Here is a 14,446-nt window from a genome sequence, read left to right on the forward strand (position 1 = left end):
TAACCCTGTATGCTGCTGCTGCTGCTAAGTCGCTTCAGTCATGTCCGACTCTGTGCGACCCCATAGATGGCAGCCCACCAGGCTCCCCCGTCCCTGGGATTCTCCAGGCAAGAACACTGGAGTGGGTTGCCATTTCCTTCTCCAATGCATGAAAGTGAAGAGTGAAAGTGAAGTGGCTCAGTCGTGTCCAACTCTTAGCAACCCCATGGACTGCAGCCTACCAGGCTCTTGCGTCCATGGGATTTTCCAGGCAAGAGTACTGGAGTGGGGTATGAGACAGCAAAAGAGACACTGATGTATAGAACAGTCTTTTGGACTCTGTGGGAGAGGGAGAGGGTGGGATGATTTGGGAGAATGGCATTGAAACATGTATAATATCATATATGAAACGAGTCGCCAGTCCAGGTTCGATGCATGATACTGGATGCTTGGGACTGTGCACTGGGACGACCCAGAGGGATGGTATGAGGAGGGAGGTGGGAGGAGGGTTCAGGATGGGGAACACATGTATACCTGTGGCAGATTCATTTTGAAAAATGGCAAAACCATTACAATATTGTAAAGTTAAAAAATAAAATTAAATTAAAAAACAAAAAAGAGACTAGTTATGGTAAAGAGGGCAAAAGTTGGAGTGCAAGTTCATAGATATCACACATGATAGGAACAGAGAGCAAGCCTAATAGAAATTAATATTAAAGGGGTAATGTTCACCTTTTTTGAGAAAGGATGAAAAACAACAAATAAAAGGAGTCTGAAAAAAAAGACGCATGTACTGTAGGAAAGTTAGTATTCAGGGAATAACCTAAATTGAATTACAAGTAACTTCATCTCTTAAGAGTCCTAGATGGGGGCAAAGTATAATAAAAGTTATCCTTAATTATTACACCAGGGCCTATTGAATATTAAATCATGTCTAAGTCAGTTCCCCTTTAATAGGTAGGATAATCTTCTAAAAGAGCATATAATAAATATTGCAAAAGAAGCGCACTTGCCTCCTAAAATTCTGTTTCACTATGGGAGACAGACAATTTTTCGAAAGTAAAGGCAAGACTCTATGATTAAAAGATATTTTTATCAAAAGAATGACATGAGAACCAAGATGTCTTAGTAATCCAACCAGGAGTACCTATTTTTAAGTTCAGTGAACTTCAAAGCAACACATATTTCTTGAAAAGCTGCTATGTTTAAATTGTTGTTTCAAAATTTTTGTTATCATATAAATACCATGTATTTCCCCACTCACAGATTTAGAGAAACTTTCTATAGCTAAAAATCTTAAACCTAGCCTTCAATACCCTATAATAAAAGAAGCTTTCATGCCTCTCTCTATTCTGCTATAGTTAATCTATGAACAACATGGTGTTTAGGGCTGCCCAATCCCATGATAGCTTAGAATCCACCCTCAGTAGCCAAGATTCCTCTGTATGCATGACTCTGCATCTCAGATTCCACAAATCACCAATCATATACTACTGTAGCATTACCACTGAAAAGAAAGATGTGCATATAACTGGATCTGTGATGTTGAAGGGTCAACACAATTTCACAATATGCTTTGATACACTGACCAAAACAAATGTAGCCATCCCACGCAAATTATTTAATGGATTCTACCTCTATACCTCATAGAGAAGGAAATGGCTACCCACTGGTGTTCTTCCCTGGGAAATCCTATGGACAGAAAAGTCTAGAGGGTTACAATCCATGGGGTTGCAAGAGTCAGACATGATTTAGCGAATAAACAACCACTACCTCTATACATCAACTGCTGCTGTCCTCCACTGCACCTCACTGGGAAAACCATCTTATTTATTTTTCCTCCACTAATCTTTCTCCCTAATATACTTAAAAGCCATGTTCCAAACATGTGTCTACTGGGATATCTTGCTAAATTAACTCCAAGCCAATTCTAGCCACTGTTTTATTCTAGACTGCATCATTACCTACAAAATAAATCAGTTTCATTGCTACAAGAAAACATGTTATAGGTGAAGAAACTAAAGTCAAGAGATGTGCAGAGGTTTGCCCAAGACCAAAGTTATTTAGGAGAAAGTCAGGGTTAAAAACTAGGCTCCCTGGTTCTCCATTTGTTTCCAAACTACCGATGCTGTAATTTTGTACTCTTGATTGATTGTAGGCTTGGTCTTATTCTTAAGTTGATTTATAAAGTATAGTCTTTCTTCTCACATAGAATGTAGTAATTTTAGATGAATTTTTAAAAATAATACTAAGAAGTATCATTTATTAGGAAGTGTATGTTAACCCATTTGCTTCCAAACTATCCAATGAAATATGTGTTATTATAATTATTTTTATTATTTTACATATGAAAATTTTGAGGTAGAGGGTATTACACAGTAGCTAACCTGGGATTCAAGACCAGGTAATCAAGCTCCAAAGCCTATACTTATAACCATACTGCTCTAGAGGGATATTTTGTACCCAAATAAACAAGGCTATCTATCTATCTATTTATCTGTCTGTCTCCAAATTAGGGTAGACTCTTTCAGGGCAGTCAACATGAAATATTACACATTTTTGCCAGTGGTGCTGATACTTTCCCAGAATATTTTCAGACTTGAGCTTCTGGAATTGACATGAGAATATCAGCTATGCTCTTGTGAATACTCTCAACAAGAGCAAACTCTTCCTGCATAGACCATTTCTGTTTGGGAACTAGTCAAAAGTCAGTCACAGTGGGGCTAACAAGTGAGATGGCTAATTAAATTTCATAAATCCTTGCTCAGTAGAAGATGTACTAGGAATATAGGATAATAATACTATTTTTGGAGGAGTGGTTCATATGCTTTCCATACAAAGACAAGAGTTCCAGAAACATCTTGAGTAAAGTTGGCATCCCATAAATGCCTAAACAGACACTACCATAAGCACGTTTTTCTTAGCATTTTCTGCCTCTTCTTCCAGCAACATTCCCTAGTTTCTTTGGAGACATTACACTTTACGTGATCTTAGTGATTCTCTTTGCTGGAATCCAACAATGAGCATTTGACCCAGCATTAAGTGAGGGGAGCACCCATTCAATGGTCATGTATTTGTTTCAGAGGGGAACACATAGATGAAGCTTGGTCTACTTAGAGTCACTCAGTTTCAGTACGCTGGCAACTACTCCGAACCTGGAGTTGTGAGGCAGGAAGATTGTGGCTGGAGAGCCAGCTTGCTCACAAAATGGAACCTGAATACTAAACTAAAACACAGAGAAGTAGGGTCCTTAGTCTAGGCACTTGGTGACCACAGTATCTACATGCACACTATGGATTTAGTGTAAGTCTTTAATAATGGACTTCTGGTTTTAGACCAAAGCATTCTGTTTTTATTCAAATGACTGAAAATATCTGACTTGCATAAGTTTAATCTCAGAGCCATGCCCAATTAGCATCATCTTTATTCTAAGAGGGTGAGACTGAAGGGCTGGAAAAAGAGGGGAAAACATCTTATTCATAAACATTTTATAAATTATACACTTAATAAATTAATCTTGTATACAAGGATACAAGACCAATGAATTTTTAAAATTATTTTTAAATTTAAAAGTGAGAGTTATAAGTAAAATATTCAAATATCACTAAATCATTGATTTTGAAGGTCAGTTTATCTGGAGAATCTGACAAAGTTAAACATTTTAATCTGATTTTATGGCTATGATTTGAAAGTCTGTCATGACTAAGGCTGAATCTTTGTATCTTGCAGACAAAATTACATACAACCAGTCATTCTAAAGTGAAACAAATCCAAATCAAATAAGGCAAATAAAATAATATATAATAAGCTAGCATAATAATATTATACGAACTATAATATATAATGTCAAAATAGCCAATATCTCTTCAATACTAGGTATATCATCCAATTGCTGCCCCCCAAAACACCAAATTTATTTAAATATACTGTTGCTTCTTATTCAAATTTTGTAGATTTCTTCACCACCACTTCTAGTGATGAAAATTGCACTGCCCTGTGATATTTAAGCTTCATTAAATTTACTATTCACATTCTCTTGAGTTACACCAACAGTTTTTTTCTTGAATTTTGTTTCTATTCCTTTAAAACAACTGTGTTCAAGACAGTAGTTTTCAAATAGAAAAAACAATTTGAACAAGGAACAAATTTATTTATTATGAACGACTTCAAATTATTTATATATATATATATATATATATATATATATACGTCAAGGCATAAATGTATGTGTATATATATGTGAAAGTGAAAGTGTTAGTAGTATTCAACTCTTTGTGACCCCATGGACTATAGCCAGCTCAGGCTCCTCTGTTCAAGGGATTCTCCAGGCAAGAGTACTGGAGTGGGTAACTATTCCCTTCTTTACAGGATCTTCTTCCTCACCCAGGGATCAAACCCAGATCTCCCACATTGCAGGTACATATATATATATATACATGTGTGTGTGTATATGTGTGTGTGTATATATATGTGTGTGTATATATGTGTGTACGATATATATGTGTGTATGTATATATGTGTATGTGTGTGTATCTGTGTACAATATATATGTGTGTGTATATATGTGTGTGTGTATATATATGTATGTGTGTATGTATATGTGTGTGTGTATATATATGTATGTGTGTGTATGTATATGTGTGTGTGTATATATGTATGTGTGTGTATGTATATGTGTGTGTGTGTGTGTGTGTGTGTGTATGTGTGTGGGTGTGTATAGGCTTCCCAGGTGGCACTAGTGGTAAAGAACCCACCTGCTAATGCAGGGGACATAAGAGACACAGATTCAATCTCAGGGTTGGGAAGGTCCCCTGGAGGAGGATATGGCAACCCACTCCAATATGCTTGCCTAGAGAATCTCATGGACAGAGGAGCCTGGCGGGCTACAGTCCATGGGATCGCAGAGTCGGACGTGACTCAAACGACTGTGTACACACACACACACACACACACACACACACACAGCAGTGACTAGGGCTCCCAGCAAAAAGAAACAACAGATAAGCTTTTCTCTACAAAATACCATTTTCCCTTCCTTTAGATGTCATATTCTTTTCTAGTTAAAAAACATACCACAAGTATTAAGTGAAATTCCCATATATCATACCAGGGGACAAAGTTTCCAAAGACACTCATTTCTAGGGTTGGCAAAGATAGCAATAAAAATAAAACCATAGAGACAGCTGGTAAATATATATTTTGGTAACAAGAATATTGGAAGGCATACAATTTCAGATATATTGCTTTCAATATCTTAGTTTGCCCTCATTTTGTATGAAATACTATACTACTCACAGTAGAGTAATATTTAGATCTCCTCAATTTTCAGTTATTCACCTACCTTTCTTATCACCTCCCCATTTTGCAAAGCACAAAACCTATCAGCTTTTTCCCCAGACCCTTCATTTCTGGATTAATCTGTACTCTTGACAGACACAAACTACTTGGGAGTTTGTGGTAATAGGCACCTGACATCATTTTCATAAGTTTCTTTTTACACTACCTTTTAATTAACAGGATGGAGAATGAATAAGCCTGTCGTATGTTTCAACAAAATAAAAAGGAATATATTATAAGCCCACAAAAGTACATTGATTATGTCTACAAAGATATATAATTAAAAAGTATAAATCAAGGACTGCTATTTTACACTTGATTTCAGTTATTTTGAACACTTAGGGTCTAGAAGTGCTCATTGTTAAGGATATGATTTTATGTGTTTAGAGTAAATCTGCTGTAAGCAATTTTATAGTTTAATGAAAATAATTATAGTTTGAGTAAGTAGTATGAAGTGTATCTGATGCTACTTCCCCAAAATAAGCTGATATAAATTATCATGATTTATTATGGTTATTCTTCTGGCTATGTTTGGAGTGGATTCTAGAAAGCAATGATGATTCTAAAATTGCAACAACAACAAAAAAAATTTCAGCTATTTTTCCTCAGAACGTATCTTTAATTTCTCTGTAAAACTGAAATAATTTCCACTGTGGTACAGGATGTGCTATTGTGAAGATGGCATTATTGTGCTGTCAGTTTGACAGCTTACTTTCATTTGCACCATTTGGTAAAAGAATATCTTTTAAATCTTTCTGAATATATCATATGCCACTATTGCTACTTGTTCTTCATTTTTTAACCTATCAATTAGAAGGGCTGTGCTCTAATACAAAGCCATGTATACCCCTATTTAACTCTTTATAGCTGCTCCAACTGCAGTGTCATTTTCAGGTATTTTTTTTAACTTCTTATCAAAAGTCAAAATAATAGATACTTTTCTTTTTGAAATTGAAAGTGTTTTCAGGCCTACTCACAATTTATAGATACCTTAGAGACAGCGATGGCACCCCACTCCAGTACTCTTGCCTGGAAAATCCGATGGACGGAGGAGCCTGGTGGGCTGCAGTCCATGGGGTCGCTAAGAGTCGGGCAATACTGAGCAACTTCACTTTCACTTTTCACTTTCATGCAAGTGTTCTTGCCTGGAGAAACCCAGAGACAGGGCTGCTGTCTATGGGGTCACACAGAGTCGAACACAACTGAAGCGACTTAGCAGCAGCAGCAGTCCAACCAAATGCTCCTTGGAAGGATTAAAAAAATTTGATAGGATTCCCTGAGCTATTAGATGATTGGAAACAAGGCTCAAAGAACTCTACACTGAGTAAAGAATCTGATTAGAAAAGTCATGGCTCATTTCCAAATTCCCAAGCTCTTCACTCCACTAATTCCATCAACTAGTTCTTCCAACAGACATTTACTGAGAGCCAACACTGACCAAAGGCTATATAGTAGATGAACTATTAGGCTGGCAATGATATTAGAACATAAAAAGTGCAACAATCAAGCAATGCTTAAGTTCCTACTGGGGCAAAGGAAAGACATCTGATGCATTATAGGAAGATTAACTTCCAAGTCTGTACCTAAACAGGCTCAAAATGTCCACTATTTACTAGTAAGTAAAAAGATATTTTCAGATAACAAAACTTGCAATATCACTCCTCCTCATTAGCACTTGGAGCATCTTTTGCCCTTTGAATTTCGTTGTTAAAGCAATGTCAGTCTATATTGCCTTAATGTTATGGAAATATTATGGGTCTTTTAGAGAACTTTCTTCTCTTTTTTCCTAAATCTGACTCCAGAGTTTCTCGAAGGTTAAATTGCTGCTCCTCAATAGTTACTTGAAACATTTTATTAAAGAATCAACCTGAATATTCATTGGAAGTACTAATGGTGAAGTTCCAATACTTTGGCCACCTGTTGTGAAAAGAAAAGACCCTGATGCTGGGAAAGATCAAAAGCAAAAGAACAGGGCAGCAGAGGATGAGATGGTTGGATAGCATCACCGACTCATTGGACATGAACTTGAGCAAACTCCAGAAGATAGTGGAGTACAGGGAGGCCTGGCATGCTGCGATTCATATGGTCGAAAAGAGTCGGACATAAGTCAGCAACTGAACAACAACAATTAAAGAAGTCAGTCATTCTTCATCACAGAGGTCTGTCTTGATCAACTGTGATCTCATTCATTGTAAACACATGAAAATTAGGGCCACGAGTAAATAGAGCCTCATGAACCCAATGGCTTAGAAAAAAATTTCTTTAAACAATCTTTATTTTCTTACTACTTGGATTTCATATATAACAGGAAAATGATCTTTTAATGTATGTCTTAAAATGAATAAATATCAAAATACTTGCATTTGGGGTTGGTTATTTTTGTCTGCTACTGATTCTTGTTAGGAGCCACATTTGTCAGATATTGATACTCACTAATTTTGTCAGAATAGGTTTGAAGTTACATAGACCTGACTTCTAATTCAGGTTCCATTACTTTTACCTGTTATATGATTGCAACTATGCTATTTAACCATCTGAGGCTTTGGCTTCCAGAATTATATAACAAAATGCCTAGAAATTACTCTGTCATTAACAAGTTGTTCATATTTAATACTATTGGATACCAGTTACCAAATAGGGATAGGAAACAGTCATTTTCTAGATAAGTCATGTCCAGGGCAGGTCTATTTAGCTAACTGTATGCCAGGAAGAAAACAACTACTGGTTTTCTTTTATAAAGCCAAAATTTCCTGATTACCAACAGTTTTACCACCATTAGTACCTTGATTCACTACATACAGCTAATGACAATAATATTAGAATTATCTGGGAAGCTTTCAAAGAACTCAAATTCCTAGGTCCTATCTTAAAACCATCAAATAAAAATCTTTTGAGGTGAGGCTGAGATATCTAAATTTGAAATTGCTTCCTAGGTGATTCTGATGCTCAACAAAGTTTAGGAAACACTGCATTAAATGACCTAAGTCAAGGTTAAGTACAGTAGTGCAAGTAATACCATCTTGTTTAACCTACTTCTAAGACTTCAGAACAAAAGACTGACCTCGATCTAACTGAAGAGCAATTAACTCCTATCTGTCTTTATTCATCCATATAAAAAAGGGCAGCGAAAGATAACACTGGGTCAGTTAAGCACACTTTTCACAATGTTCTTCTTAATGTGCTATTTTTATGTCAATTTGCCATCATCTAAAACCTTAGAAGCATTTTTCTAAAAAAAAAAAATTAAAATGTGGAATTTAAACCTACCTTAGTTCATGGGTGCTCAGCCTTATTTACGCACTGCACCATTTCCAGAGCTTTTGAAATACTGACACTTGGAACCACCTCCAGATTCTGATTTAATTGGTTTGGGTGCTGTCCAGGTGTTTAAAATGTCCTGGTAATGCTAGGGTGTGGCCCAAGCAAAATCACCACTGTTGTGATTAAACTACTCATCTTGATGATGATTGACTTCATCTGCATCAGTTCGGTCACTCAGTTGTGTCCAACTCTTTGCAACCCCATGGACTCCAGCACACCTGGCCTCCCTGTCCATCACAAACTACCAGAGTTGACTCAAATTGATATCCATTGAGTCAGTGATGCCATCCAACCATCTCATCCTCTGTTGTCCCCTTCTCCTCCTGCCTTCAGTGTTTCCCAGCATCAGGGTTTTTTCCAGTGAGTCAGTTCTTTACATCAGGTGGCCAAAGTACAGGAGTTTCAGCTTCAGCATCAGTCCTTCCAATGAATATTTAGGACTGATTTCCTTTAGGATGGACTGATAGAATCTTCTTGCAGTCCAAGAGACTCTCCAGAGTCTTTTCCAGCACCACTGTTCAAAAGCATCAATTCTTTGGCTTTTCTGAATACTTTTCCTCTATCCACACCTGTGGTTTCCAAACACTGTGGTCCTCAGATCCACTGAGAAACTTCACAAACTAGATCCCCAAGTAGCCAAATCAGCATCTAAGAAATAGAAACAAGGAAAGTATTTAAAAATTCCCCAGGTAATTTTAATAATTATTATAATAATTAGTATCCACTAAGCAATTTTGTGCTATGCAGTATTCTAATCCTTCTGCATATATTAATTAATTTAATCTTCATTAAAGCCAATGAGTAGAAGGGTCATCATTCTCCTTTTGAAACTGAGGGGGGCTATGGTGCTATGTCTATGGGCTATGGGCTCCTGGGCATGGAGGCTTCCTGTCCCCATTGCTTATAGGCAAGACTTCAGCTTTCATGACCTTTCCCAAGTTCCAAGACTTCCCAGTTGGCACTAGTGGTAAAGAACCCATCTGCTAATACAGGAGATGTAAAAGGTTTGATTTCTGGGTGGTGAAGACCACCCCCCGCCCCCACTTCCTGGGAAGAGGGCATGGCAACGCACTCCAATATTCTTGCCTGGAGAACCCTATGAACAGAGGAGCCTGGTGGGCTACAGTCCATAGGGTGGAGCAGCCAAGAAATCACCTGAGGCAAGATTTAAGGAGCCAGAGAAGCTCATCAAGAGGAGGAGCCTTGAGACGAGATTAGGGAGTGGAAGCCCTGCTCACACCCTAATCTTGTCAGAGACCCCATCTTTGATCCACTGTTGTAAAAAATCCTTATCACGTTCTCAGTTGGGACACAGTTTTTTTGAGGCAGAAGCCTGTGTCTCCCTTTGCCTAGAAAAGCAATAAAGCTATCCTTTTCTACTTCACCCCAAACTCTGTGTCTGGGATTTGATTCAGCACCACTGCACAGCGAGGCCAACCTTTCAGTAAGGCCTTCATAGTGAAAAAAACTGTGGAATAGAGAAGATAAGTAACTCATCTTACATCACACAGACATGGTTTGAACCCAGGCCATGGTATATCAGAGGCATGTTCTTCTTTTTTTATAGCAACCTTATGAGGTAGATGCACATAATTATCATTTTATTGGGTGAGGAAATCCATATGGAAAACATTTAAAAAGAATTGAAAACCAATATAGATAAATTATAAGCAGAGCTACTAATTATCATTTTGTCTGTTGTTTAGTTAAGTCATGTCTGACTTTTGTGACCCCATGGATTGTAGCCTACCAGGCTCCACTGTCCATGGGCTTTCCCAGACAAGAGTACTAGAGTGAGTTGCCATTTCCTTCTTTTAGGGATCTTCCTGACCCAGGGATCAAATCTGCATCATCTGAATTGGCAGCTGGATTCTTTACCACTGAGCCACCAGGGAAGCCCAGTACTAATTAACTAAGCTAGCCATTAAACACCTGTACCCTTTTTTTAAAAACGTGAACTTATTTCATCTCCAATTCCTTTTTTGAGATTCTAAAGTCTTCTCAGCCATGAAGACCAAGTGTTAAAAGTTGGACCATTTTTTTTACTGCTCTAGACGCATTTTTTTATTGCTTTTGTTTACAAGATGGGTTGTCTTTTGTACATAAAAATAATGATTCTGGCATTGAGCTAGCCACTATAGCTGGTATGGTCTTTCAGTCTCTTTGAATATTTGGTAACATCCAGTTTCAAAAGAACTTGTTCTCTCTCTTTGAATGTATATGTTGGCATATCATGGGCTAGGAGGAAGACCTCTTGGAATAATGGATTAGACACCATATGTATGTTTTTATTTTCCAATATATAGTGCAGAGTTCAAAGACAGTGAGGTTGTACATAAAACACTGACCACTTGTCTTGCTGTATCTCGCTGTTTGCTGAACCCAGGGTGGGCAAGGTGCAAGCAGGGAAGCTGGAAGAAAACTCGAAGAACTACAGACATGTTTATTTTCTCCTGGCTGGTGCAGCAGCCACAGACACGCTGTACTCTCTCATAGCTGACCCGGCACACACAGCCATAACATGGCCACAAGGGGTTTTTCAGGTGGAGTTTATATACGCTTACAGAACAACAGTGACCCGTGGCCAAGCAGGCACATCCTGACTGGCATCACAATGCTATAAGTGATCTCAGTTGTTACATAACCATATATTTACAAAACATGGGGTGAGAGCGAGAGGCCGTGGGCTGAGAGCCTGGCCTCCACCATTTTGGCTACTTTGCTTTTTCCCTACACCACTTTAAACCAGTTTTGCTTCCTTAAAACAGGCTGTTGATTACTCAAACCTGGAGCTATTTTACAGAGACATCATTGTGCATATGCAAGAGAGGATGACCCCAGAACAAGAATTATCAGTCTACAGAACTCAAAGAACAGAAATGTTGTCAGCAGAGCTCTTTACAGAGCAAGTCCTTCAATAAGAAAAACCTGGCTTCCAGGAGCCCAAGTAGCTTGATGATTGATTCAGGAGCAGCCAATCGGCTTCAGAGTTTGAAATTCTCCTAACCCCTTAAATTTCACCCTGAATCCCAGGTAAGAAAGACAGATTTGAGCCCTGGGCTTCTGGGCTCCTTGCCAGTAGACCTGGCAATAAAGGTCTTTTTTTTTTTTTTTTTCTCTCTCTCTAAAATCAGTGCCATAGTATTGGCTTCTATGCACCTCAAGCAGTGACCCCTTCCTCAGAAATAGTAGCACTTAACAATCTTTGTTGATTCAATTATAATAAAAATAAGATTTTGAAGCCAGAAAGCCATGTCTCTTGAGCTTCACCAACCAGCTGACTTAAATGACCTTTCTAAGCTATTCTGTGCTCTAATTTAAGTAATATGTTCCCTTAGAACATGTATTTTTTTCCCCTAACAAAACCACTCCTGTATGACCTAAAATTAATATTTATGTCAGGAGGATCATTTTATCTGGAGTCTCTGACTAATCAGATACAATACTGTGTGGGCCATTTTTGGTTTCTCAAGTACTCTAATGCTATGTTGTTCAATATGGTATGCACCAGCCACCCAGTTATTGAGCCCCTGACATGTGACTAGTTCAAAATGAAACATGTTGTAAGCAAAAATGTACATGGAATTTTGTACATTAATATGTTACATCTTTGAGAAAGATATAACATTATTGGTAAATTTTATCACATCTTGAAATAAAAATGGATATATTTGGTAAAATATATTATTGAAATTAATTCCACCAGTTTCCTTTTATTCTTTGTAACGAGAAAACTTAAAATTACATATGAGACTTGCACCTGTGGTTCACATATATCTACTGGAGTACATTTGTCTATAGTCTTAATGATTCTTCTGGCAGTTCCTGCATTTTGACTGTGGCTCATATAGTTGGGAGACCTTATACAAACTGTCTAAATGTCTCTATTCCTCTGTTACTTAACATGTCCAGTCATGCTATTTTCTAGGTTTGCTGTAGGAATGATGTGCTAGGGTGCTTTCAAATTCCCAGTTCAGAAGCTGGTTTCTCCATGATCTTTTCAAACCACCACATTCTCACTCATCAACCCCAAGTGCTGTCACCACTTGGAAGTTTGCAAAGGATGATGCAGCCATTCTTCTCCATGATAAAAGGGACACCCACAATGTAAATGCATTTGAAACATTTTAATCCTTCAATTTTTCTTGCTCACTCTACAGAGGGACTCTTCACAAACTTCTTCAAAGTTAAAAATTGGATATATGACAGTTTACTCAAATTTCCAGTTACTAAATAACCAGTCATCAGCTGATCCAATCAAAAATGATCAAACCAAATGTGCTGAGGAAGCATATATTAAACTGAAATCAATCCATCAATCAATTAAGTATCTGCAGCATCTTTAGGCTAAAGGATTTAAAAGAAATAAAAGCAAATTATCACTCTAAAATTATTTTTTTCTGCTTTATTTTATTTTTTTAATTTAAATTTATTTATTTTAATTAGAGGCTAATTACTTTACAATATTGATTAAACTCAAATTCTAAATAAACTTTCTCCATTGTATAGTGTTTCATGTTAAGTTTACTGAAACAAAGTTGTCATTACTTTTAATCAAGCAGGGCACTAATTTTAGGATAAAATACAGTTACTGCTAAGTCACTTCAGTCGTGTCCAACTCTGTGCGACCCCATGGACTGCAGCCCACCAGGCTCCCCCGTCCCTGGGACTCTCCAGGCAAGAACACTGGAGTGGGTTGCCATTTCCTTCTCCAATGCATGAAAGTGAAAGGTGAAAGTGAAGTCGCTCAGTCCTGTCCGAGCCTCAGCGACCCATGGACTGTAGCCCACCAGGCTCCTTGTTCATGGAATTTTCCAGGCAAGAGTACTGGAGTGGGGTGCCATTGCCTTCTCCAAAACACAGTTAAGCGCCTGACTAAAATAATTTAAATTTATTTGTAATCTTATCCATGTGAAAATTTTCTCTTCACCAGAAGTTTTCTCATGTGTATTACTCAAAGTAAAATTTCACACTTTTGATAAGTGCTGCCACTTATAGCATTTAATATTAAAATCAAAATTCTTCATTTTTATAGATTTTTTCACATCAGTAAGAAAATTGAATTACCAAAAGGACACATATACATGCTAAAGGTTTATTTAGAGAACACTTGAAAAATAGAATCATATGTGCATAATCTTTAAATAGGCCTGGATAAAATACCCATTAGGAGTAAATTTTGTCACTGGTTGCCAGGTGGGAAGTAGAGGCTAATGATGCAGGGTAGGGGGACTGGGGCTAAAAAAAATAGTTATCTGGAAGTTTTACTCATGTTTTTAATAAGTATTTCTCAGTTGGTAAAGAATCCACCTGCAGTGCAGGAGATCCCAGTTTGATTCCTGGGTCAGGAAGATCCGCTGGAGAAGGGTTAGGCTACCTACTCCAGTATCTTGGCTTCCTTTGTGGCTCAGCTGGTAAAGAATCTGCCTGCACTGTGGGAGACCTGGGTTCAATCCCTGGGTTGGGAAGATTCCCTGGAGACGGGAAAGACTACCCATTCCAGTATTCTGACCTGGAGAATTGCATGGACTATATAGTCCATGGGGTCACAAAGAGTAGGACACGACTGAGCAACTTTCACTTTAAACCAAGGCATTTCTGCATGAGGAAATAAGAAGGTAAATGAATACCTCCCTCCTACTCCTCCCCCTCCCCACAACAAAACAGGTATCAAATCTATTCAAGGCTGTAATATCTAATGTTCTCATTTCAGTACTTGGTGTACAATGTGCTCACATGCTTGAGAAATGAGTTAATTGACTGGCATAGCTTTATTATAATGAAAAGAGTATTTAGCAAACTCAGTCAT

The 14,446-nt window shown here is 37.7% G+C and overlaps 1 long non-coding RNA gene across 1 annotated transcript in view; it reads right to left on the reverse strand.

Moving 5' to 3' along the window:
- Positions 1 to 14,446, reverse strand: part of LOC139176391 (uncharacterized) — a 70,424-nt gene that overhangs the window by 12,562 nt on the left and 43,416 nt on the right. Inside the window, exon 3 of the long non-coding RNA XR_011560816.1 lies at positions 8,584 to 9,285. This is a non-coding gene — a long non-coding RNA (uncharacterized lncRNA). The remainder of the gene's footprint in view (positions 1 to 8,583; positions 9,286 to 14,446) is intronic.

This window comes from Bos indicus, chromosome 2, assembly GCF_029378745.1.
Source record: "Bos indicus isolate NIAB-ARS_2022 breed Sahiwal x Tharparkar chromosome 2, NIAB-ARS_B.indTharparkar_mat_pri_1.0, whole genome shotgun sequence".
Classification (NCBI taxonomy): Eukaryota; Metazoa; Chordata; class Mammalia; order Artiodactyla; family Bovidae; genus Bos; species Bos indicus.